Source organism: Balaenoptera physalus (genome assembly GCF_965194825.1).
Source record: "Balaenoptera physalus genome assembly, chromosome: 18".
In the NCBI taxonomy this organism is placed as follows: domain Eukaryota; kingdom Metazoa; phylum Chordata; class Mammalia; order Artiodactyla; family Balaenopteridae; genus Balaenoptera; species Balaenoptera physalus.
Window position 1 is genome coordinate 8895963 of NC_138899.1, and position 24225 is coordinate 8920187.

The 24225-nt window shown below is 40.2% G+C and overlaps 1 protein-coding gene and 1 pseudogene across 4 annotated transcripts in view; one reads left to right on the plus strand and one right to left on the minus strand.

Moving 5' to 3' along the window:
- On the minus strand, positions 1-7024 carry LOC309647385 (small ribosomal subunit protein eS6 pseudogene; annotated as a pseudogene). The gene has a single exon. The product of its transcript is annotated as a small ribosomal subunit protein eS6 pseudogene (transcript).
- FGF14 (fibroblast growth factor 14) overlaps positions 1-24225 on the plus strand; it is a 626727-nt gene that overhangs the window by 18928 nt on the left and 583574 nt on the right. The window lies entirely within an intron of this gene.

Sequence of the window (24225 nt, forward strand, 5' to 3'; positions counted from 1 at the left end):
GCCAGTTTTCTTAGGCTCCAGAGCAAGTGGGGTTTAAAGTAGAGTGTAGCTCTGGCATCTACCTGAATTTGGCAAGGTTTTTCACTAATTTTAACTTGAATTTCCTATTGGCTGCTTAAGAGAATAACTGGTAGCGGTTTACTGGTTTCCTGGAGAATCCCTTGGAGTCCCATGAACTCTGAGAGGGGCGCATTTGGGGGCCACCCTTCAAGGGCAGGTGTGGGCGCATCTGTACTGTCACTAATCTGTTTATGGTCTTGTAGTTTCTTCAGAGTGGAAAGGCAATTCAGATAGAGGACGAGCAGACAGTGAAGACTGAGGTGACGGATACGGGGAGTAGTAGAAGTCACTACTTAGAGTCTTCTGTTTTAGGTGCCTCTTGTGTCCTTAATTTTGCATTAGCCATTTGCAGTGAATCTTTCAGGAAAGCTGTTTTGGAATCTTGAAGACTTTTGGTCAGCTTTACCCTTTAGATAATCATTATGGCAACAGTGTGGAAAATATCTTTGCGTGGAGCGGGATTGAAGGTAAGAAAGGCCACAGAGGAAGTGGTGAGGTCAGAAATAAGGCAGTGACAGGGGCTGGAGAGGAAGTGGAGTCCCTCTATCTCAGTGGCCAGTTTGAATTTGGGAAGGGAAAAGAGGGAGGTGTCTAAGATATTTCTGACCACAGGTTTTTGATTTGGACCGTTCCTTTTGATGCTGAGCCACTGACCATTTGCCAGTAGACCACTCCTGTCTCCTCAAAGCACGGAGCAAAAACTTGACTCTCTCCAGACTGTTTGTATTCGAGGGGCTGTGGTAACTTTTAATAGCAAGTAGAAAACTTTGACAGGTTTCTCCTTCTAGATCATAATTTAAATAGGAAGTTCTAGGAGAACTGCTCTGGGATAAAGGGTTCGTTTTCTTGACTCCAAACCTGAAAGTCCTTGGGGATAAAAAAAATGCCTTACAATAAAGATAAGTCAAAGGTTTTTTGTTTTCTTTTTAAATGATATACGGTTCTTTGTTGATAGTCGATGACTTGTGTGCAACACTTTGTTCCATTTGAGGAGTCAAATAATACAATTAAAAGCCAATTTTTCAGATTATTCAGGTCTGGCAAGAAAGGAGAAGGAAGTGTGAACTTTATTGAATTTACATATGTAAGTTTGTGCACCTGCTTCTTGGGTAACAATGAACGTAGCTGTAATTAAAATGCATTTTACCCCCCGTAACATTTTGTTGTCTGCGCAATTACAGTGGTTCACTGAAGTGTGTGGTAGCTAGCCTCTTCTGTAATGCTGCCTCTTACTTAGGTAAAGTGTAGTTTGGGACGGATTGTAATCTCTATTTTTTCCACTTCCTGTGTGGAGCACGTGGCATACTACTGTCGTACTTTAAAAAAGAAGAAATGTGAAAATGAGAAGGCTCAAAGACTAAAACATTTGTAGGGTTTCTCTTTTTTTCTTAAACAGCCACTTATTTCAGAGTCTGAAACTCATGTTTTTTGGTTGTGTTTCTGTTGTACCCCAGGTGTTATTGCTTGTAAGCAAAGAAAGGGCTCTGTTTGCTAGGAGACCTGAATCCCTTTCCGAATTAAACACTCAGCAGTTACCATCATTCTGCCGCAACATGTTCTTAATTATTTTTTCTTTTACATTTAAACTTTCCACTCATATGCCAATTAAGTGACATAGAGTTCCTCATACATCAGATATGTAATAATAGATATAAAATATTGGAAATATTTTTTAATAGAATGGATACGAAATGTTAGAAATATTTTAATGGTACAGTAACAAATTAAAAAATAAATAAATTTGAAAAAGATAGAAATTTGGGGGGGTCATGATTGCTTATTGCTTATCTTTCCTAATTATATTTCCTTTTAAAATCTTGGGAATCATCTTAGAGAACACAGTGCTTAGGTGGTTCTGGTCCGTCTGTGGCACACGTGCCTTTTCACGGGAACGTGAACCCCTGACGTGCGCGCGGAAGGTGGAGTGTGGCCTGATCTGCAGGGCCGTGGAGTCCTGCTACTCTGTTTTCCATCACTGTGGATTGCCCCACTTTGTTCCGCTCTCCTTGTATTTGTACTGTCATACTCGAGATTTTGTCCCTTCACATCTTTCCTTTAGTTGTGTCTTTCAAAAGGTTTGTCATCAATTTAACTCTTCAGGCAAGGCTGGGATTCGTATTCCGTTGGCTTTTCAACTTTTACATGTATTACATTAGGGGAAAACGGCAAAAAATGCTAACGATACAGTTGTCAGACAGTAAACGAGACACATCTGTCTGAACTTGAGACACTTACCCAAAGTAGCATTTATTTGACTTAATTTTTTTCTTTCTGTGCTTCAAATAACGTGATAAAAAAACTGTGATGTGGATCTGTTGCTTTAATCGGTTATATAATTAAATAATTTGGGGATATTATTATAATTATTCTACCTAATAGTCCCACTAATGAATGCCTTTAAACTTACTAGATTTTAAAAGACTTATTGCTCTTCTACTTGAACAGAAATATCCTGAATTATTCTGAATCCTGTATTAGTATTTATGCTCTAAGTAATAATAAAAGACTAGCTTTATAGGATGCTTTCTATGTACTAGATACTTTATCTATATTACCTAATTTAGTCCTCAAAAACTGTATGTAGGAACTTTTCTTACATTTATCTGAAAAAGGATGACGCCCAGGCATGAAGAGGTTAAGGAATTTGCCTGGCGGCACCCAGCCAATGGTTGAAACCCAAGCAGTCTTTCTCCAGAGACAACCTCTTAAATTCCTGTATTGCAGCTACCTCCCTAAAGACTGTGTTCAAAGCGTATATGTGAAAGTGGCTGGTGTTGTCTCAGTGTTTCTGTGAATCATTATATCCTGAAACTAAAGAGGAATGCAACATATTCAGTGTTTGCAACATGTTCAGATATTTAGAATTTGTAATGCTTTTTTATTGAGCATGATTTACATACATTAAAATGCGCAGCTCTTAACTGTAGAGTCTGATGTCTTTTGACTATTGTGTGTATCCTTGTGCCAGACACCCCATTTAAGATATAGAATATTCTCGTCGCCCAGAAACCTCATTCTCAGTTCGATTCAGTTCCCACCTGTGCCTTCTGTGAGAGGCAGCTACCGTCCCGCTCTCTGACTTTACCTTAGCCTGTCCTAGAGCCTCAGATCATCGGATCCTGGAGTCCTCATGCCTTGAGTTTGCTGTTTTCACTCCACACGTTGTTGTTTTTGAGATCCACCTATACCATCGCACGTGAGATGTGTAGACTTCCATGCGGTAACTTCTGTTTTCTTTTGTAAACTAGAAACTCCTAATTGAACACACCCACTTTTAGTTAACATCCAAAAGTTGCCCGAAACTACAAAGGGTTCGCAAGCCGACCCGGCGGGCAGGCTCACAAGCCGGCCCGCCCCAGTTACAGAGATGCTGGCTGAGGACGGAGGGTCCTGGGTCAGAGATAAAGGACTGGATCACTCAGGGTACAACAGGCGCCACGTTCTTGTTTCCCTTGTCCTGACATCTCCCAGGGGCAGTGCTGAGTAGCCGAGGTGGACGCCTGCACACAGTGGATTTGTGTCACAGCTGAGGACCTCTGAGTTTAGGAAATCCCCCTTCTTTTAAGGAACGTCTTTCAAAACTGCCCAACCTTTGCCCAGCAGCGAGCCATGGTCTTTATTATTCTGGGGTCCGGGGGGGGGGAAAAATCGCCCTCTAACCTGGAAGCACTATCTTTAGAGTGCAAGGTGGTCTGCAATGCAGATATCCTCGTGAAGATAGTCTGAGTCAAAAGCTCTTAGGAGACAGAGCAGAAATCCCATGGATAAGTTGTTCTTTAAAGCTGTTTCTGCACAGCAACCTTTTCTTCCCTTTCTGGTTTCTTCAGGACTGCCATCCTTGTTGTTCCAAAGATGCACTTAACATAGAGAAAAATTTATTTGGAAATTATCTAGAAAATGATCTTGAGGTTTTGAGAAGACAGACAATATACAATCTGTACAATAAACCTATTAGTATTTATTAAATAACTATTTGTGGTAAGTTCCGTGTTAGGTACTGGGAGAGATTTAAAACATTCCATAAGGATTTGGTGTCTGGCCCCAAAGTACTTAAGCTCAGTGTACAGAGAACAGCAGTAATGAGAGAGTCTTGAATGATGGACGGCCACAGGGCGTCTGTAGGAGACCCATCAACGATGAGCCGAGAAGAAAGGGAAATCTTGTCGAGAAGTGTGACCTGAGCTGACTTTTGAAAGCGTGTTTCATTTGGCAGGAGAGATAAGTATATTCTTGGCAACGGGAGCAATGTGAGTGAAAGTCAAAGGCTGAAAGGTTCATGGTTGGGGATTCTGGGAATGTTAATGGAACCTTATGTTGGGGGATTAGAGGAATCATAATTTGGAGTCCAAAAGCCTGGCAGAGGAGTTAGACTGGATGTGGTAAAATTTAGTGAACTAGGGAATGTTTCTGGAGTGGGAAGACGGCACAACTTTGTTTGTGGCGCCTAAGGTACTTGGGGCAGCAGTTAATTTCCCAGTAAGATGATGTTTTCTAGTGAAACATCGCTGGACTGAAAATGTCACAGGCTATTTGGCTACAGGGAAATTTCCAGCAATTTGAACCACAATTTCTTACACGAGAATCCTGATAAACTGCTCTGGCGCTAGCAGCAGATCTATGTTTGAGTAACCCTTGATGACCGTTGCTTAGTGGAGAGATGCATTAAGGAACAATTTGCTAAAAGCACAACTTTTGGAAATGGATTTTGATTTTCTGCTCCTTTCTGTTATAAAATTTGAATTGTGTTTTAGGGGGTCAATATCTATTCCTCGGTTATCTTAACGCTTAAGAATGCCACGCAATTTATAAAATAATATTTTAAGGAATATCACTTGTTAAAACAAGAGCACTAATTCAATTCTCAATGGCCCTTTAAACTTTACAAATACATAACTAGTAATGCTTTATAAGCAGCAGTTTCAATTTTTTGATTTAGAACTGGGATCCTTGTTAGAGATCCTAGTTTATAAGTTTATAAAATGCATATTTATAGGGTCACAAGCATAATTCATACAAGTAAGGGAAGGGATTCATTTGAGGTGGTGATAACAGTTGTAGACACCCTGTGCGGGGAGCAAATTAGCAGCATAAACCTGAATTCTGTCATTTCAGTGGGTAGTGAGTGATTTAACAATTTTTTTGGGGTGCCAGTTAGTGTAAAGGCAATAGACAGCTGCACAATGCAAAAGGTCTGAATGCTACAGAGTTAAGTAAAGGGTCTGAATGTTGTTGCATTAACATAGTTTTGAATAAAAAATTAAAATGTGCATCTAAAGATGCCCCAGTCCAAGTTGCGTCATACGGATTGCCACAGCTATACATACACTTGCTTACTCAGTGTCTTGGTGCCCTCTAATGTTTGTGAGAGCCTTCAGGAAAGGAAATTAGGGTCATTCAACTCGCTCTGTGCATCATAATCTTGCTCTCTTATTTTTATTACTCAAAGCAGAAGGAGGAGTTACCTCTGTGAATCTTGGGAACAGTTTTTGGCCTAACTATGCTTTTGCTTTCACTGTTAACAGTTTTAGCATAAGACGGATCTTTGACCCTTTCTTTCTTGTATTCTTTTAAATTGGTAGAAATACTTTTAAATATTATTGTATATATATATATTTTTTGTGATGTCTGATCTTATTTATTTGTTACTCTTAGAACATCTCATTTTTGACTGGTCTCAGACTTAGAAGTAGAAGCTCTCAGAGAGGACAGTCTCCGTCTCTTGGCAATCTGTTCCTGGCATTTTTCTTTGGCCTCCTTCATTCTCTTGACCAAAAGTTTAGCATTTTCTGCAGCCTCTTCTTTATTTTTCTTAGTACGCTGTTTCTTCAGAGCAATACGCCAACGTTTGCATTGCAGAACACGTGGAGTAACAAGACGCTGAATCTTGGGTGCTTTGGTCCTAGGTTTCTTACGTTCTTTGTTTAGGGGCTTTCTCACAACATACTGGCGGACATCATCTTCTTTAGAGAGACTGAAAACTCTGTGGATTCTGCTAGCTCTTTTGGGCCCCAGGCGACGAGGCACAGTAGCATCCGTGAGTCCAGGAATATCCGTCTCCCCTTTTTTTACGATGACCAAATTGAGAACGCTCAGATCGGCCTCCACAGTGCAACCCTGTACAGATTTGCACTTTCTTTCTCCAGTCTTCCTTGGTCTGTAACAGGAAAGCCCCTTACTCAGTAGCAGGCGGACTCATCCGTGGGTCAAGACACCCTGCTTCATGGGGAAACCCTGTTTGTCATTTCCACCACTGATTTGGACCACATAACCCTTCCATTCTTCACCCAGAGCGTCAGCAGCAACTTCTGTGGCCATAAAAGGTACGAATGAAGGTTTCTCCTTCAGTCATGCCAACATACACCTCCCATTCCATTACACAGAAACGTCACTCATTTTCCAGTTACTTGAACTGAAAAACACCCTAGGGTCCATGTGTGTAGGTTATCACCAGCATAATTTTCTATACCAAAATAATGAAATCATAGTAAATTAGAATAAGGAAACCTACCACAAATACATTCTTACTTTAAAGGTCATGGCCCAGCCCCGCTGCAGCCTCACGGGCCGTAATGAGCACTAACAAATGATACGGTTCAGTGTGTCTGTGCTGGTGTCTACTTCCGAGACCACCACTTAGTGCATTGCATCTCTTGGAACAGGGCTCCACCTACCTGACCACGTCAACCAATGTTAAGTTTAACTAGCACCATCCTTGTGAGAGGTCAGCTCAAACATGAAGAAACAATAGCCAAGGCAAAGGCCTTTTGTGTGGTAGGTTCATGAGTTAGAAATAATCCTAGGTACACATAATGATTCTACTGTTGTCTCTCTAGTCACAGCAGGGGCCTAGATACTGTCCAAGGAAGGAAGTCTCTTCCTCTGTGTTATGCACTGAGACGCACGGGGTCTATCAGGGAAACCTTTCTGCTGTGTCAGTTCCTCTTATCAAGTGATGTGAAACTTGGGGACTAGTCTCAATAAATGCCATTAGATTTAAAAAAAGAAATAAAATTAGATGCTGAGATCTGCAGCATAGGATGGAATGGCTGAACAGTGAGGTATGTCTACTTCCTGTATCAGGCTTATTAGTCAGGCACCTTGGCAATGGACATTATGGATTGGTACAGCCTAACTAGCACTTTAAACTTCTCTCCAATAAGTAGGCCATCTAGGTAATTTAGAAGTTAGTTTTGTTACCTCCAAATATATGGTATCTTAGTCTTTCTAGGGGAGTAGAGGGGATTTGGAAGGTTAGATAAAGGTGGAAGAGTTTCTGGGGATGGTCGGTCTTGGAGCTAAGGAAGCAATATTGATAGAGATGGACGGAATAAACTCATCCACCCTCCTTCCCCTTTTCTCTCCCATTTCGTTTTCCCTTTGCCACTGCCAGTTATGTCAGGAGATTCTGCTTGTTGGACCAAATGAGGGACGGATTCGGGCTGGAGTATTCCAAATAGAATGAAGAGTCCATAGCTGTCCTTAGATAGCATTTCATGATAAATGGGGTACTTTTTTTTTTTTTAACATCTTTATTGGAGCGTAATTGCTTTACAATGGTGTGTTAGTTTCTGCTTTATAGCAAAGTGAATCAGCTATACATATACATATATCCCCACATCTCCTCCCTCTTGCATCTCCCTCCCACCCTCCCTGTCCCACCCTCCCTATCCCACCCCTCTAGGTGGTCACAAAGCACCGAGCTGATCTTCCTGTGCTATGCGGCTGCTTCCCACTAGCTATCTGTTTTACACTTGGTAGTGTATATATGTCCATGCCACTCTCTCACTTCGTTCCAGCTTACCCTTCCCCCTCCCCGTTTCCTCAAGTCCATTCTCTACGTCTGGTCTTTATTCCTGTCCTGCCCCTAGGTTCTTCAGAACCATTTTTTTTTTTTTTTTTTAGATTCTATATATATGTGATAGCATACGGTATTTGTTTTTCTCTTTCTGACTTACTTCACTCTGTATGACAGACTCTATGGGTACATTTTTAAGTTGAAAAATACAGTGAAGGTAACAACAACTGTAAAATAGGTTATGACTGGAAATTGGTTTATTTTCCCACAAAACCGACTAGCAATACCCTTGGGGTCTTTGTGCATTTTTTGTACTTTTAAATTTGTTTACGTGGCTCTCAATGGGCATACTTATCTTTTTTTTTTTTAAATTTATTTATTTTTAATTTTTGGCTGCGTTGGGTCTTCGTTGCTGCACGCAGGCTTTCTCTAGTTGCAGTGAGCGGGGGCTACCCTTCGTTGCGGTGCGCGGGCTTCTCATTGCAGTGGCTTCTCTTGTTGCAGAGCCCGGGCTCGAGGTGCGCGGGCTTCAGTAGTTGTGGCACATGGGCTCAGTAGTTGTGGCTCGTGGGCTCTAGAGCGCTAGCTCAGTACTTTTGGCGCTCGGGCTTAGTGCCCCGTGGCATATGGGATCTTCCCGGACCAGGGCTCAAACCCGTGTCCCCTGCGTTGGCAGGTGGATTCTTAACCACTGTGCCACCAGGGAAGTCCCTGGGTATAGTTATCTAATGAATAATGCCTACTTTTACTGTAGTTTAGCCTATAAGCACTTAAAAAAATTAATACCCTTATGAAACTTATAAGCACTTTAAGGAAATTAATACCATTGTGAAAATAAAACACTATTTATAGATATAAGGAATGAGCAATTTTTATATATTTATCTCTGATTAAAATATTGCTCTGACTCTTCATACCTATGTTTATCTATGTTCAAAGCATGGGCATTTCACTAATATACTGACAATATGATACTATATTTACATATAATTTGTTTGCTTAGCTTTAATGTTAATGCCATGAAGCTCAGAATTCACTGTGAGATATTCATTTTACTTTTATTGATATTTAAATTTACTCTGGTTCACCTCTTAAATATCTCATGCAAAACTTAAACATTCCTTGATATGAATGTCATCTAAAGTTGTAAGAGAACAACCCCTCCTGTTATATCTTACTGTGCTTTTTTAAAAAAAATAATCACCCTATTCTCCAGTAAAGTCCTGTCACTGTAAGTGGGCAGAGGCTTTCCTACAGCAGGTGGACATTCTCAGGGCCAATCATATGTGGAAAGGTTCAGACGTGAACTTGAACCCTGAAAGTGGGAGTTAACTGTATAGGAAAAGAAACTTCATGCTCTCCGTAATACTTCTCTTGGGTTTGGATATTAGGTTGCTAGATGTAATTAGGCATTTTTGGCAGGTTGGATGCTGAGTAGGGAGGCATCCATGTACTGACCTCCAAGCTGAAAACAGGTAAACTGTATGCTAGATTATCCAGTTCCATGATATTCTGTGTTGATTTCCTTTGTGTGATATCCAAATATTTAATTACCTTACATTTAAGTATTGCAGCCCTGCCTTGGCTGTGCACTAGAGAATTAAGAGAAGGGCCATTCACCTTTACTTGAACCAGAGTATTAAACTCAGAGCAGTGCCAATATTCCCTCTCTTGTAGCCGTCATTAGTGAGATACCCAAAGGGGAGCTGCATCTCAGGAGACATGGCTAAGACTCTAAAAGGCCTGGCTTGAAAACTTTGGAAGATCTCGGTTTTATTATCTTAAGGGATATAATAAATTTTTCCTTCAAAGCTAAATTTCTTGTTTTCTGATATCAAAAAATGTTTTATTTTTAATTACATTGCCAGGGAAGAGTGCAGTTATGAGATGATTTTTACTTCACCTTCCTAACTTGTTTATTTGGACCCCCAAACTTTAAGAACAGGTGGAATTGTTAACAGCATGTTAGCATGCTGGCGTTCTTTTGCCTTAATCTATATGCACATTTAACATCCAGAAACACATAGTAAATTTTTGCCCATTGAATTCTCTGTGCATGTGTGTGTGTGTGCATATGCATATGTGTGTATATATCTCCACATTATGTAGGTGTACATGTGATATACAAATGAATCAAACATAGGCATATCTCTTTGCTATTTCCTTATTCTCTGGTGTGAAACATACTTCCAGATGCCTTGTGCATTTGCTGAATGAATGCGTTCAGAATAAGTTTGATTTACTTGAAAATAATATTTTTCTTAATGTCCTTAATTTAGATATCTCCAATCTAAACTGGGGAGTAGAGCTCTGAGTACAAATAACCACTTTAACAGAGGTTTTTGATGATATTGTTATAGTGGTAAAAAATGAAACATTTAAAAACCTGGATTTTGATTTGCCTGGGTATTTCCCTTTAATAGGAAGCATAGAAAAACCTCAGTTTTTATGCCCTCCGCCATATTATAGAAGGATCTTCTGGTACAAGTCCAAGTCCGATGATTTTATCTTCTTCTGGCTTCTGCTGGCCAGGGTGTCCCCAGCCCTGTTGCCTGAGATGGCTAGTTCTGTGACCCCTGTCTACAGACCACTCGGCGTCTCTGTGTCCTTACTGGCTTCCTTTGGCAACTACTGTTAGATAGGTGTCTACTTTAAAACTAATTTTGGTTGCTGTTATGTATTTTTTTTTACTGACAAGGACAGCAGTGTGTGTGCGAACTTTGGAGTTAGATAAAGATTGGAATCGTAGCTGTAATTTCTCTGTACCTCAGAGCTGTTTTTGTTTGTTAGCTTATTTTGTTTTTGGTAGTAGAGGGAGAATACGTCCCTTATGTGTCTGTAGTGACTAAAGGAGAATATATAACTAAAGCACCAAACAAAATACCCACCACACGGACATTTATTTATTTATCAGTTCCTTCCACCCCATTTCCTTTTCAGAAACAATTTTAGTTTCTTTCCTACGTTTTCCAGTGGGTGACCTATGCTAAAATTATTATTTTTTGTTAATTAATATAATATTTTAAAGTTTTACCTATAGTTAATACTATAGGATACGCAAGTGAATTCTTAAAAAGTGTCCAAGTAAAGGTTGAACGAAGATAGGTTTAGAGGCCCAGTAGAATCCATGTTCTTGCTGAGCCTCCTTTTGTACTTAATGGGCCTAACCAGTTCTTTACTCACAAGCCTTCAGGGCCTAAAGGAGCCTGGAACATTTTGTATTTTGCCCAGAGTGGGACTGGCTGCAAACAGACAGTTTTGGAGCTCATATATTTTTCTTGAGCTAAAGAACATTGTCAAATATCTGTGATAGAATATTTCAGTATCTGCCTTTCCTGTGTATCTTACAGAGTTGAGTCTTAGTCATCTGTATATACCAAAATGAGTCTTTTAAAATATTTTATATGCTTTTCTAATATGTATAGTTTGTTTTTTATTGTTATCTTCCGTAATTGCTTATACCTAACAATAATTACCTCAAAAATTTTGAGGTAAATTTTATGGGTTGTTCCCATTCTCTGAGGCTTTTTACCTTAGTTATAAAGGAATGAAACATATTTTAAAGCAACCTTTCCTATCATTGTTCTGCTAAGAGTCACTGCCCAACTTTTTTTTTTAACTTCTTTGTATTTAAAAATCTCATTTGTAGTTTTGAACTCTTTATTTCGCTCCTGAGCTTTCATTTCATTTCACTACCCATCCCCCCACCATTGTGTATTTAAGTCTTAGTTTTGCTACTGGACATGCTGCTTACACCCTGAAAACTATAAGTAGCTTATCCTGCCAATTTTGTTTTATCTGTGAACATTGTAGCCCCTTTCTTTGTTCCTACCTGACTACTTTAGGCTCTGTCATTCATTTATTTTCTTTAGGAGTAAAAATAACCTAATATTTAAAGTCTAGCTTGAATTTGCCTCTTTCAGGGGCCTTGTAGGAAACGCTCTGCTTGTAGATGAGAATCCCGTCTTGGTTGGGAGAGAGGTTGGACCCCTTGAGCACACTTCCCACCCCAGGACTCAGGTGACGGGGGCTGTTTCTAAGACCTGGAGCCACTGGGCTTGTGATGGCTGCTTATTACTTGGGAGTGACAACAAAAAACAGGCTTCTCTTTTTCTTGGGAATACCACTGGGCAACACAAATTTCAACGTGCTGGGAAAATATAGTTTAGAGAACCTAGCAAGTGAAGACGACCTGATTCAAAATGTCAATCAATGCCTAATTATTTAACTGGTTTCCTATTGAATATTTAATATGATACCAGGAGCGATGAAGTTTCACTAAAAGTTACTTTGTGCTTCCTTTAGTATTTACGTACTTTATTTATTTAGAGTTATATAGTAATGGGAGTTCTTTCCAGAAGAGGCTGTGCAGGAGGAAAATACATCTTTAAGAGCACTGTAGACTGTAGGCAGTTGTAGCTACTCCTCAGAAGAGAGGCCTGGGCCACGTAAAGACATGCTGGCATCATCAGTGTGTGGCCGGTAACTGAAAACTTAGGAATGAATGAAGGACAGAGGAGAGAAAGAGGGAAAGGAGAAGACAACCTAGAACAGGGTCCTTACAGACTCCAATGCTGAATAAAATAATAAGCCAGCCAGGCATTTTTATTGACAGCAGAACCAGCTGACTTATTGCTTAGAATTTGCAAAGCAATGTGAAAAATGGACGCTAGATACTACAGCTTCTGAATTAATAGTTTTTTTCTTTTCCGTAGGGTTTGAACTCAATAGAGAAAGAAGATTCATTAGGGCACACTGTTCCTTTGGTTACGATGTTTTTGTTTTATGTGTATAGTTTTTAATCTGTGGTTGATATTTTTAAGGAGCAGGATTGAAAAAAGAAGGCAGAGGGCTTTTATTGATACTTTATTTGCTGAGTTGAGGTTGGGTTTTCTTAAACTAAGAAGTGGTTATCTTGTATGGAAAGGAATTCAGGTGAATATTTTTCATTACTGGAATTTGGAGGACACAGTCTTAAAATAGAAACTACAGTTTGTACTTCCAAATATAGCTTCCCATATAAACAGTCTTATCATCTGAAGGTCGAGTCTTTAATTTGCTTCATTTAGAAGGTAGATTTTATGTGATAGATTTAACTTGATTTTTTTAAATTGATAAAGCCTTGCTTAGTCTTCTACATCATTATCATTAAAGAATTATAATTCGTGTCAAAGAGCTGACTTTCCAGTCATTAGTAGACTCCAAAGTCTTATCCCTTTAGCTAAAACGTTTTATTATCTGTATTGCACTGTCTGCCGGCTCTGATTTGATCACAGCTGTGTTGGGTACCCTGTGCTGGAATTAGGGATACGGAACACAGCTTCCTCCTGGCTCCTGCCGAGCGTCTGCCTCTAGATTGATCCTGGGTCTAGCGGTGAAGATTAACCAAAGCCACATGTGGATGTGGATTTCATTTGGGCGGTGTGACTGTGGTAGCAGAGGTATTATTTTTTATCAGAGTGAGTGACCTTTCCTAGCATTCTCTGCATTTCCAGTTCTGCTGGGTATGGTCAGCTGAAAGGACTGGCCAGTAGTTATATTTATTTAGTTCAAGTCTTCCTTTAACTACAGCTGTGGTACATTGTTCTGCCTGTCTAAACTCTCGTGTGTGGAAGTTTAGTTTTCTGCAATAGAATTCAGCAAATGTCTGTTAATTGACATGCTCTCATATCTCAAGTGTTCTTTATACTGTGGGATCAGCATGTTTCTCTAGCTAGCTGGCTATTTTTATGCAATTGTTTCAAGTTATTGGGAATTTAAACTGCATAAACTACCAATAGACCTGTGTTACTTTAGAAGATTTCACTTTAGCCCTTGATTTAAAAAACCTCCAGAAAGTTTTGCATAACAAAATCCCTTTCAGTAAATGTCTAGGGAGGTGAAAGAGTCTGACACACCTGCTTGTCGATATACCTAAAGTCTGACCTACAGCTTTAACATTTTACTTTGATATTTATTCTCCTTCAATAAAATACATAAGGTATGGATTTTGCACTGATAAGAAAATACTTCTGCCTGCATTACCCCTCCTTCACAACTGGACATAATCTCTTAAATGAACTATCGTGCACTTAAACTTCAAACATACTTACCTTATTTTTGTATTACAGCCATTTGTGTCTATTAAATTGTAAATTCCAGTAAGATGTGAGACGCCAGTGAGATCAGTAACTCATTATTTAATGTTCAGTACCTATAGGAGTGTCATGCAGATAGTAGATCCTCAGAAGGTACTTAATAATTGACTTGATTGAATTATTCATTTTTAATATCTCTTCAATGTGTAATCTAGAGAAGATAGGATACTATAAGGAGGAGGTGTAAATAATGGTAGCACCCTCTTTGTATTTGGAAACTACACCCAGGAAACAATATTACTGAAGCAGTTTATTCCGAATTTGCACATCCAAAGAAACTTCAGGTCTAATCTAGTACTGTGTTGCAGCACGGGTCATGCTACCAGACTTAGACTGTCAGGGTTGGAAGGGTCCTGATATGTCACCCGTCTCAACCTTCCATCCAGTGCCTGAGTTCCTTCTGTAGCAGGGGGGCGTCAACCTTGGCCACCTATTTGAATGACTTGAGGAGCTTCAGAAACCCAGTGTTCAAGTTTCGCCTCAGTCCAGTGTTATAAGCATCTCCATGGGCGGGACCTGGGCATCAGTCTTTTTAGAAACTCCTTAGGTTAGGGGTCCCCAGGCCCCGGGGAGCTGGGCCGCACAGCGGGAGGTGAGCGGCGGGCAAGCGGGGCGAGCGAGCGAAGCCTCATCTGCTGCTCTCCGTCACTTGCATCACAGCCTGAGCCGTCTCCCCCCCGCCACCCCCCACCCCGGTCCACGGGAAAAGTGTCTTCCCCAGAACTGGTCCCCGGTGCCAAAAAGGTTGGGGACCGCTGCCTTAGGTGATTCCAGTGTGCGGCAGTCAAGGTTCAGAGCCATTGTTCTATAAAATCTCTACCAAATGTTTTCCCAGTCTGATTGAACTCCTCTGGAGATGAGCACCTCACTACCAAACTTAATCTTATGTTTATTCCATTTATTCAAATAGTGACTTAATTATGAGTGTTTAAATTATATACTAGTTAAATTACATAACATAAATCAAGCTTCCCAATTTAATACTCAACTATTGATAAACAACAGTGAAGAGAGAGTGACATTTAAATTTGAATTATCTTCTTTCAAGTAGTACTGCAGCACTTTTGAATGACTTCCGGAAGGCTGATCATGAAAATCACTTCAATCATTTTCAGTTTTACTTTAGCAGTGATCAGGTTACTTGGTGTGACTCAGATGAACATCCTGCTCTGTCTTGGAGTATCATATGGTCATTTCAAGTTCTTGTACCTGGGGAAACAGAAGAAATGGACAGATTATTTTTGTATTTACCTGCCCATACCCGTTAGGTAGACCCTTTTGGAAATGTACTAGCTTCTTAGGAGAGTAATATGCCATCTGGGAAACTTCAAATATACTGAAAGGGGAATGGCGAGGGTTTGGTTTTGTAAAGCTCTTTGATTTTAGAGAAGAATTTTTAGAGAAAGCTGTATGTGACCACACATAGATACATACACACCTGCATTCTTGCTTAGGAACTTATCTATCCTGAGACCACTTACCTGTATATCAACTCATTTGAGTGCTTTTGCATTTCCTTTAATCCCTTAGAAGGATCTAGGTACTAAAAGTTAGTATACAGCATCATTATTAAATACTCAACTAGTTGTGAGTCAGACAAACCTGGATTTGAGTCTCACCCCCACCTCTCCTCACTGTTCGGCCTAGGGCAAAAGTTATTATTTAATCTCAGTTTATTTGTAAAGTAGAGATAATGACACATACGTGGTAGGGATGTTGTGAGGGTTCATATTAATAATGCATATAAAGTCTCATAATAGCCCCTGGGTTATAGGAAATGCGCATTAACTTAAATTTTTTTATACCACTTATTGAGGAATGATTGACATGTAAAAGAACCATACATATTTAATATATACAACTGATGAGTTTAATGTATACAACTGATGAGTTTGTATACAGTTGTATACAACTGTACATGTTTAATGTAAACATATTTAATGGTGTTATCACCACCATCAAGGCCACAGACATATCCATTACTTCCCAAAGTTTCCTCTCGTCCCTATTATTATTATTATTATTGTCATTGGTAGGAACACCTAACATAAAATCTATCTTCTTAGAAAATTTTAAGTATATAATAGAGTTTTGCTAGCTGTAGGCATATGCTGTATAGTAGGTCTCCAGAACTTATTTATATTGCATAACTGGAACTTTGTGCACTTTGACATTTACCTCCCTATTTCCACCTCTCCTCAGTCCCTGGCCATCACCATTCTATTCTCCGCTTCTATGGGTTTGACTTTTTTAGATTCCACATATAAGTATGATCATCCAGTATTTATCTTTCTTTGTCTGGCTTATTTCATTTAGCCTAATGTCTTCCAGGTCCATGCATGTTGTCACAAATGGCAGGATTTCCTACTGTTTAAAGGCTGAATGATATTCCATTGTATATATTTTCTTTATCAGTTCATCCATTGTTGGACATTTAGTTTGTTTCCATATCTTGGCTATTGTGAATAATGCTGCAATAAACATGGGAGTACAGATATTTCTTCGAAATATTGATTTTAATTCCTTTGGATAAATACCCAGAAGTAGGATTGTTGGATCATATGGTAGTTCTATTTTTAATTCATTGAGGAATCTCCATACTGTTTTCCATAATGGTCATACCAATTTACATCCCCGCCAACTGTGTTACTGGGGTTCCCTTTTCTCCATATTCTCACCAACATTTGTTATCTTTTGTTTTTTTATAATTGCCATCCTAACAGGTGTGAGGTGGTATTTCATTGTGGTTTTGATTTGCATTTTGATGGTTAGTGAGGTTGAGCACCTTTTCATATACTTGTTGGCGTTTTGTATATCATTAGTATTACTGGGCAGATTACAATAGTTGTAAAATAAGATCTTTTAAGACAGTAGCAGGACAAAATTCCGGGGTTAGTTCTGTAAAGAACATCATCTTTTCTCTCCTTTATAAAAAAAAAAAAAACTACCCTCAGACATAGTCTTGGATTGTGCCTTCACCAAACTGACTTTCCTGTTGAGAGCCCTAATGCTCATAGCACATGGGTGAGGATGGGTCTCTTTAAGGCCATACATATAGCCTAGGAGATGGTTGAGGTCCTTTGGTTTCCTCTGGGTTACCAGGAAAGCTAGTCTTTAAGATGGTACTCTTTGGTCATCTAAGGCCCTCCCAGCATCAATTTATTGCTAGTCTTCTTGTCTGCTACGTGTAGAGTTGTCAAATAAAGTAAAGGACACCTGTTTAAATGTGAATTTCAGATAAATAAGTAAATAAATAAATATTATAAGTATGCCTCAAATTGGGACAGATTTAAACTAAGAAAAAAAATCATTATTTATCTGAAATTCAAATGTAACTGGGCATCCTGTAGGTTTCTTATTTTTATTTTTTTCCCCTAAATTGGGCAATCCTACCTATATGCTATGTAAGAATATTTTGGATTAGATGCTAGGCAGGTTTTATCCTGGAGTAAAATGGTAGTATTTCCAAATGAAGTGGAGGGAAATACTGCTTATATAAGTGAAAATCTAGATAATAGCATTAAGATGGCTTCATTTGTTGAAATATTATAAATATAATTGTTACAGGTTGATACTAATAAGTAAAATTAGACAATGATGATGCAGATAGAAGAATGTCTGTTTCTCTAATCCCAAGAATTTAAATTAATTCTGAACCTAAGTTTCTTCCAACTTGATACATACGGCATATTAAAGAGCAAGTGTGATACGGGCTTCCCTGGCGGTCCAGTGGTTAAGGCTTCACAGTTCCGTCGCAGGGGGCACGGGTTCAACCCGTGTTTGGGGAAGTTCCGCATGCCGCGAGGTGAGGCCAAAAAAAAAAAAAAGAGCATGTGTGATAGTATAAGTGTATCCTATTTTAATAAAGTCTGAAGTTACAAAGGGTTAAAGTATGATTATTCATGCTTCTGAATAATTCCTTACTCAAGTGTATTTAAAACGTTATGTACAAACATTTTATTTACATATATTTTAATGTAACATTTCCTGTTCACCCCAGAACATATTGAATTGTCCCTTCTGTAAACTTTTAAAGCACTTACTTTGATATTCATTCGTTCGTTCATTCTTTTTAACATTACTAAGCATCTTCTGAAATGTGCCAAGAATTGTGTTTGGTGCCGGGGATAACAAAAATAAGACAGAATGGCTGCCCACGTCGCGCTCACAGTATAGCTCTGGAAAGAGAGGGGTAATATTGATATTATAATGCAGTGTGACAAGTGTTATAACAATGAACGAATTGCTTCTAGATCCACGAAAAGTAGCTTGGTGGAGCTTCACCAAATAGTTTGCATTGAAACTGGGTTTTCAAGGATGGATGAAAGTTTGCTGGAGAAGAGACTTAAGGCCATTTTAGGGAGAGAGAGAGAGAATGAAAAACACTCCAATATCCCAGCCTATGAAAGAAGCTGGCAGAACTGGTTGACTGTAAGAAGATGCAGGGAGGGAGCGCTCTGGAAGCAGTAGACGCCGGGGAGCTGGCGATTAGGTTTAAGGACAGGCAAGATGAGCCCGTGAAGAGTGTTTTATATCCGGTTATAAGTTTTGATTTTATTGTCTAGTCAACGGGGAATCACCCAAAGTTTTAAGTCAGTGAGACCGAACTGTTTGTGTCTCAGGAATATACCTGAAATATAGAAAGACAGGTGGCCAGTTGTCGTTGCAATAGTTGATGGGCGATAACGCGATCACATGGGAATAGAGCAGTTGTAGCAGGAGCTTAGAGATCTTGGGCTGGAAACATTGCTAAGAATTACTAGGATTTGAACACTTTTTCTGGCTGGTTTTGTTTTTTGTTTTTGTGTTTTTGGTATAGGGGCAGAAGTTTTGAGTATAAAAGATAAGGTTAAGTCGCGCGTGTGTGTGTGTGTGTGTGATCTCCCCAAGGCCTTAAGGTCATTAGAGGCAGGGCCCCTCTCCTAACACTTCTGTTTGGTACCCACAACGCATCAAACAATGCTCAAAAAATTCTTGTTACATTTGAACAAGAAACAAAAAACGTATAAGATGGGGCACATTTGTGTATCTGTACTTTCTTATTATTTTGATAAATCTATTGGGTATTACAGGAATAACCCTGGATGCATAGTGGAAAATTCATTCTTCACCTGCTTTCGTTAAAAAAAAATAATCCAGTATCTGATAACATAATGATCTCATTAAAATTACTCTTTGTATTTAATAATGTCTTTGTCTTGTAATTGTTACCATTTACTTTAAATGTAATTGTCTCTAATCCTTTTAATTTTTGATGTGTCAATAGAATTGTTCATTTTACAGTTAAAGAATTCTGCTAGGGAAGTCTGAGACAGACCAAATCATGAACTTTGAATTCATAGTTGTAGTTTTGTGCCTCAAAGCTGAAGACATAAATCCTGAGACCAAGAAGCAGCAAGCAGTGATGGTAATAGGAAAGCTTCCGTGTTCCAAGAAGTGTATTACTTTAAATACAGAACAATAATGTGCTCTTTAAGTATTATTACATATGAATTCTTTATTTTTCTGGGTAATTTTTTTTACTTTGCTGACACCTAATGCTATTTGATTGTAAGTATAGGTTCACATGGGTGCATTAAGGGAAGCACACCCGTTGAGGAGGTCCTAAGTGAGGTTCTCAGACACCCAGACTCCAAGGTGGCAAAGCTTAACCTCGAACAGGTAAAGAGCCACCTGGCCACAGAGTAGGAAGACAGTGTGACCTTGTGACATCCTGTCTGATAACGTCTGCAGCGAGATACTGTGTCACCATGACTCAGCACCACTCACACATTGATTCCGCAGCACAGGGAACACACAGAAGAGCAGAGCTGGCCTGTCAGATGGCGCTTAGTTTGAGACGCTGCACCTGCATTCTCAACAGTGCGTCTCTCACGTCCCTGCGTCTCTGACGACAGCGCGAGAAAGCAGAATGCGTCTGGGCAGTTTCTGTTCTGGCTTCTGCGGAGGGGAGGGCGTGCAGCAGGGTACATGCCGTGCTCCTTTCTCTGTGCTGTGGCGCCCGGTGGCCACCCCCCGGGGCCTTTCCGTGAAGGACAGTGACAGGAGAACACCGAGGTGTCCAGAGCCTCCATGTGGCTGAAAAGCCACATTCCACTGACACCAGCGCTCCAGGGTCAGGCTGTGTGACAGATGGGCCAGTGGTCCCATGGCTTAGGTGGCAGAGACACGTGTGGTTAGTTTGTCAGTGAGGAGTCAGATGAGTTGACTAGTCTGTTGATTGAGAGCTCAAGTACATCCTTGATGAAATCTCTCTGGAACAAGTCCTGTGAAACGGTGCGATGACTGTTGTCACACAAATGGCTGGATTCTCTTAAAGAAAAGAATTCTCCTTATTGGCTCTTCCTCCTATTCATTTAGGTCTGGAGGATCCAATTATACTTTAGCTTTTTCTGTTACTGAGTTTAGAGATGAGACAGGTCAAGTCACTTCTTTTTTTTTTTTTAAACATCTTTATTGAAGTATAATTGCCTTACAATGGTGTGTTAGCTTCTGCTTTATAACAAAGTGAATCAGTTATACACATACAATATGTTCCCATATCTCTTCCCTCTTGCATCTCCCTCCCTCCCACCCTCCCCATCCCACCCCTCTAGGTGGTCACAAAGCACCGAGCTGATCTCCCTGTGCTATGTGGTTGCTTCCCACTAGCTATCTATTTTACATTTGGTAGTGTATATATGTCCATGACACTCTCTTACCCTGTCACATGTCACCCCACCCCCTCCCCATATCCTCAAGTCCATTCTCTAGTAGGTCTGTGTCTTTATTCCCGTCAAGTCACTTCTTACATAGTTCTTTTGTGGGGACAAAAACCCTGAAAGGTGGCATTTGTGGGCCTTTAATATCAGCATTAAAAAGCAAGTGAACAGTATTTTCTTTACATGTAAGGAAACAATGGCTAATGTAAAGTAATTCTGAAATGGAGTCATTGCATTCTTGTCAGGACTGGTAAATCTTTTAAACTATTATCATTTCTGTCCTGCGTTTTACGTCTTCAGTAGAACAGGGTATTTTTGCTGGAACTATCAAGTAAACTCAGTATGTTAGCTTCCCAGGGACTCTGAAGCTTTGAATGCAGAGGAAGAGGAGTTCCGACGAGAGAAAAAAGATCTTCTGAATCACCTCTGATCAGAATTCAGAGGCAAAAAGGGGAAAAACTATGTTTATTACCTCATTTGTATGTGGTAAAATTTTCGTGTATTTTATTTCTTTTAATTTTGAAAGCTATTCTATGAGGTGTATACACACACACACACACACACATATGTATGGGTTTTTTTTTTGCTAATGAGGAAACAGGCTCAGAGTTGAGAAGGTGGTTTAAAACACCTGTCATGTGTTAGATAGTGTGTTAGGAGCTGAACATGTGTTCTCTCATTTAATCCTCAAAATCAATTTCATTCTTTTAGGTATGCGAATTAGATTCGGCTAGATTATACTGTGGTATCAGACAGACCCCAAATATCAGTGGCCTAATAATGTAAAGGTTTATTTTTTGCTCACACCACATTGACTATGGTGCCAGGTGACTTTCCGGGGCGACTCCTCCTTGCAGCTACTTGGCAGTTGAGGCCAGGGGAAGCGCCGTCACCCTGCAGTTGCACTGCCCAGGTCGAGGGGCTGCCTCGTGGCTGTGGCAGGGAAAAAGCAACAGAAAACACACGCATGGGGGTTTCACACATTACTTGCCCTCATCGCCCATTGGCCGGAGCTGGTCCCATGGTCTCAGCGCCCTGTAGGAGGATGGGAAGTGTAAGGCAGCAGGTGTGGAGTGGTGACCGTCACTGCGTCTGCCACTGAAGACAGTGGCGGAAGATTGGTGTTCAGAGAAATCAGAGCCTGTTCCCCATTTACACGCTTCGTAATTGGTAGACTTAGTTCTTGAAACTAGGTCTCTCTGGATCCAAGGAACCCTTCCATGCCCTCTACCCTCACCCCACCCCACGCTCTGAATATTTCGGTGGTTGAAAGTTATGTGTGGGTCTGTGGTAGCCAACCTCCAAGATGGCCCTGGTGAGCCTTGCCTCCTGCGTTCATGCCCTCTTGTGGTTTCCTCCCTCGGTGAATAGGGCTGACCTGGGTAATGAGTACACTACTGCAGAAACGACGCAGTATGACCTGAGACTAGATCATAAAAGATAGTGGCCTCCTGCTGGCTCTCTCTTGGATCACTTGGCTCTGGGGAAAGCCAGCCACTATGATGTGAGGGCAACTAACGCAGCTCTGTGGAGCTCCCACGTGGCCAGGAACTGAGGCTTCCTGCCGACACCCAGAACCAACTGGCCAACCGTGAGAGTGGCCCATCTGAGAGTGGATGCATCAACGAGTCAGCCTCCCGATGACTGAGCCCAGGCCAGCACCTGGATGGCAACACCATGAGAGACCCCAAGCTAGAACCACCCCGCTAAGATGCTCCCAGGTAACTCTTGACCCACAGAAACTGCGTGAGATGGTAAATGCTTACTGCTGTTTCAAGTTGATAAGTTTTGGGGTGATTTGTTACATAGCAATTGTTAATGTATACAATACAGACCCTTTTGGTTACTTCCTTTCATTGTGTTTTTTCCTCAACTCTGGATTCTTCCTGCTTATGACCGTGAGTTTTAAAACTAGCTGAATTATAAAGTGGTTCATTTCACAGTGATTGTCACACAACAGTATGTAAGGAAATTGTAGCTGAATAAGTCTTATTCAATCTAGTAGTTGTAAGCAAATTTGTTGTAAAGATCTGTACTAAAAAATGATATACTGTGCTAGTTCAGAAGAGAATTTTTGCAGTCTGTTTTCCAACAAATATGTGTTTTTCTGCTTTAAGATATTATCTGTTTGAGATTATTTTATATTTTAAATCACTTTGTGAAGTTTGGAGAAAGAACAAGCCAGGACGTTTTTATGAACACTTTATTGTAGGGAGGAAGACAGGATATAGAAGTAACTGCTGGCTTCTTGGCAGGGAGGAGTGTTTTCAGTGTTTTGGTCAGTGCTGTGTTGCCTGGGCAGAAGGAGGATAGAATTTATAAAAAGCAGAATCCTGCAGTGGAGGGCAGACAGCCACGTGTGAGGCTTATTATTACTGGCATCACTGATGAACCAAAATGTTCACCAAATCCACACGTGGATCACAGACTTAATTATGTCCTGGATGCCATGCCTCATCATTTTCATGTGATTCTGTATTGTTGATACTTAGATTATTAATCAAGGAACGTGTGATATTTAGAAATATAATTATTTTCAGAAATATTATAATCTGGAACACCAGCATGACGTGTACTGATATCATGTACCTTTATGTTTTTTAATCACTCATGTTTTACTCTTGAATGTTGTACAGTCTTTCAGAAATGGTCTTTAAGCTGGGGGTCCCAGCGCTTCCCAGGGTACCAGGAGAGAGAAGGTTGATACGAGTCAGCTCTTGCCAGAGTCTATGAAGCCCTGTAAGGCAACAGGATGCTATACTGTTCTATTTAACGTCTTCCTAATATCTGTTTCAAAATCTTTGTTCTATTGGATGAGAAGAAACTTTCTTTTTTTTTTTTTTTAAATTAATTAATTAATTAATTTATGGCTGTGTTGGGTCTTCGTTTCTGTGCGAGGGCTTTCTCTAGTTGTGGCAAGTGGGGGCCACTCTTCATCGCGGTGCGCGGGCCTCTCACTATCGCGGCCTTTCTTGTTGCGGAGCACAGGCTCCAGACGCGCAGGCTCAGTAATTGTGGCTCACGGGCCCAGTTGTTCTGCGGCATGTGGAGCCCAGACCAGGGCTCGAACCCATGTCCCCTGCATTGGCAGGCAGATTCTCAACCACTGCACCACCAGGGAAGCCCTAGAAGAAATTTTCTTAACGAAAGCCTCTTCGTTGGCTATTCATGCCCTTTTCTCTCCACCCCCCCATCAGCGAATTCTCTCTTTCTCTCCTCTAAATTTTCTATCTTGGCTTACTTTGTGCCAGCAGAAGTGATTAGAGAGAACATCATTTAGATGAAACAAGGCATTCTTTTTGGAAACATGATTATCTCATAGCAACATAGCAAAGGCAGAAAGATAAATGAATGTACATTACATTCACATATGAAATTTTGTATGTTTACATATACAACCATAGATATAGACGTTATATATGTATATTTATGTTTATTTCTTCATATGTAACAATGCATATGTATAACAGCTGGGAAGCAGAGATTGGGGTTCAGGCCTAAGGACCTGAACAAGGTGAGTGAGCTGATGAGA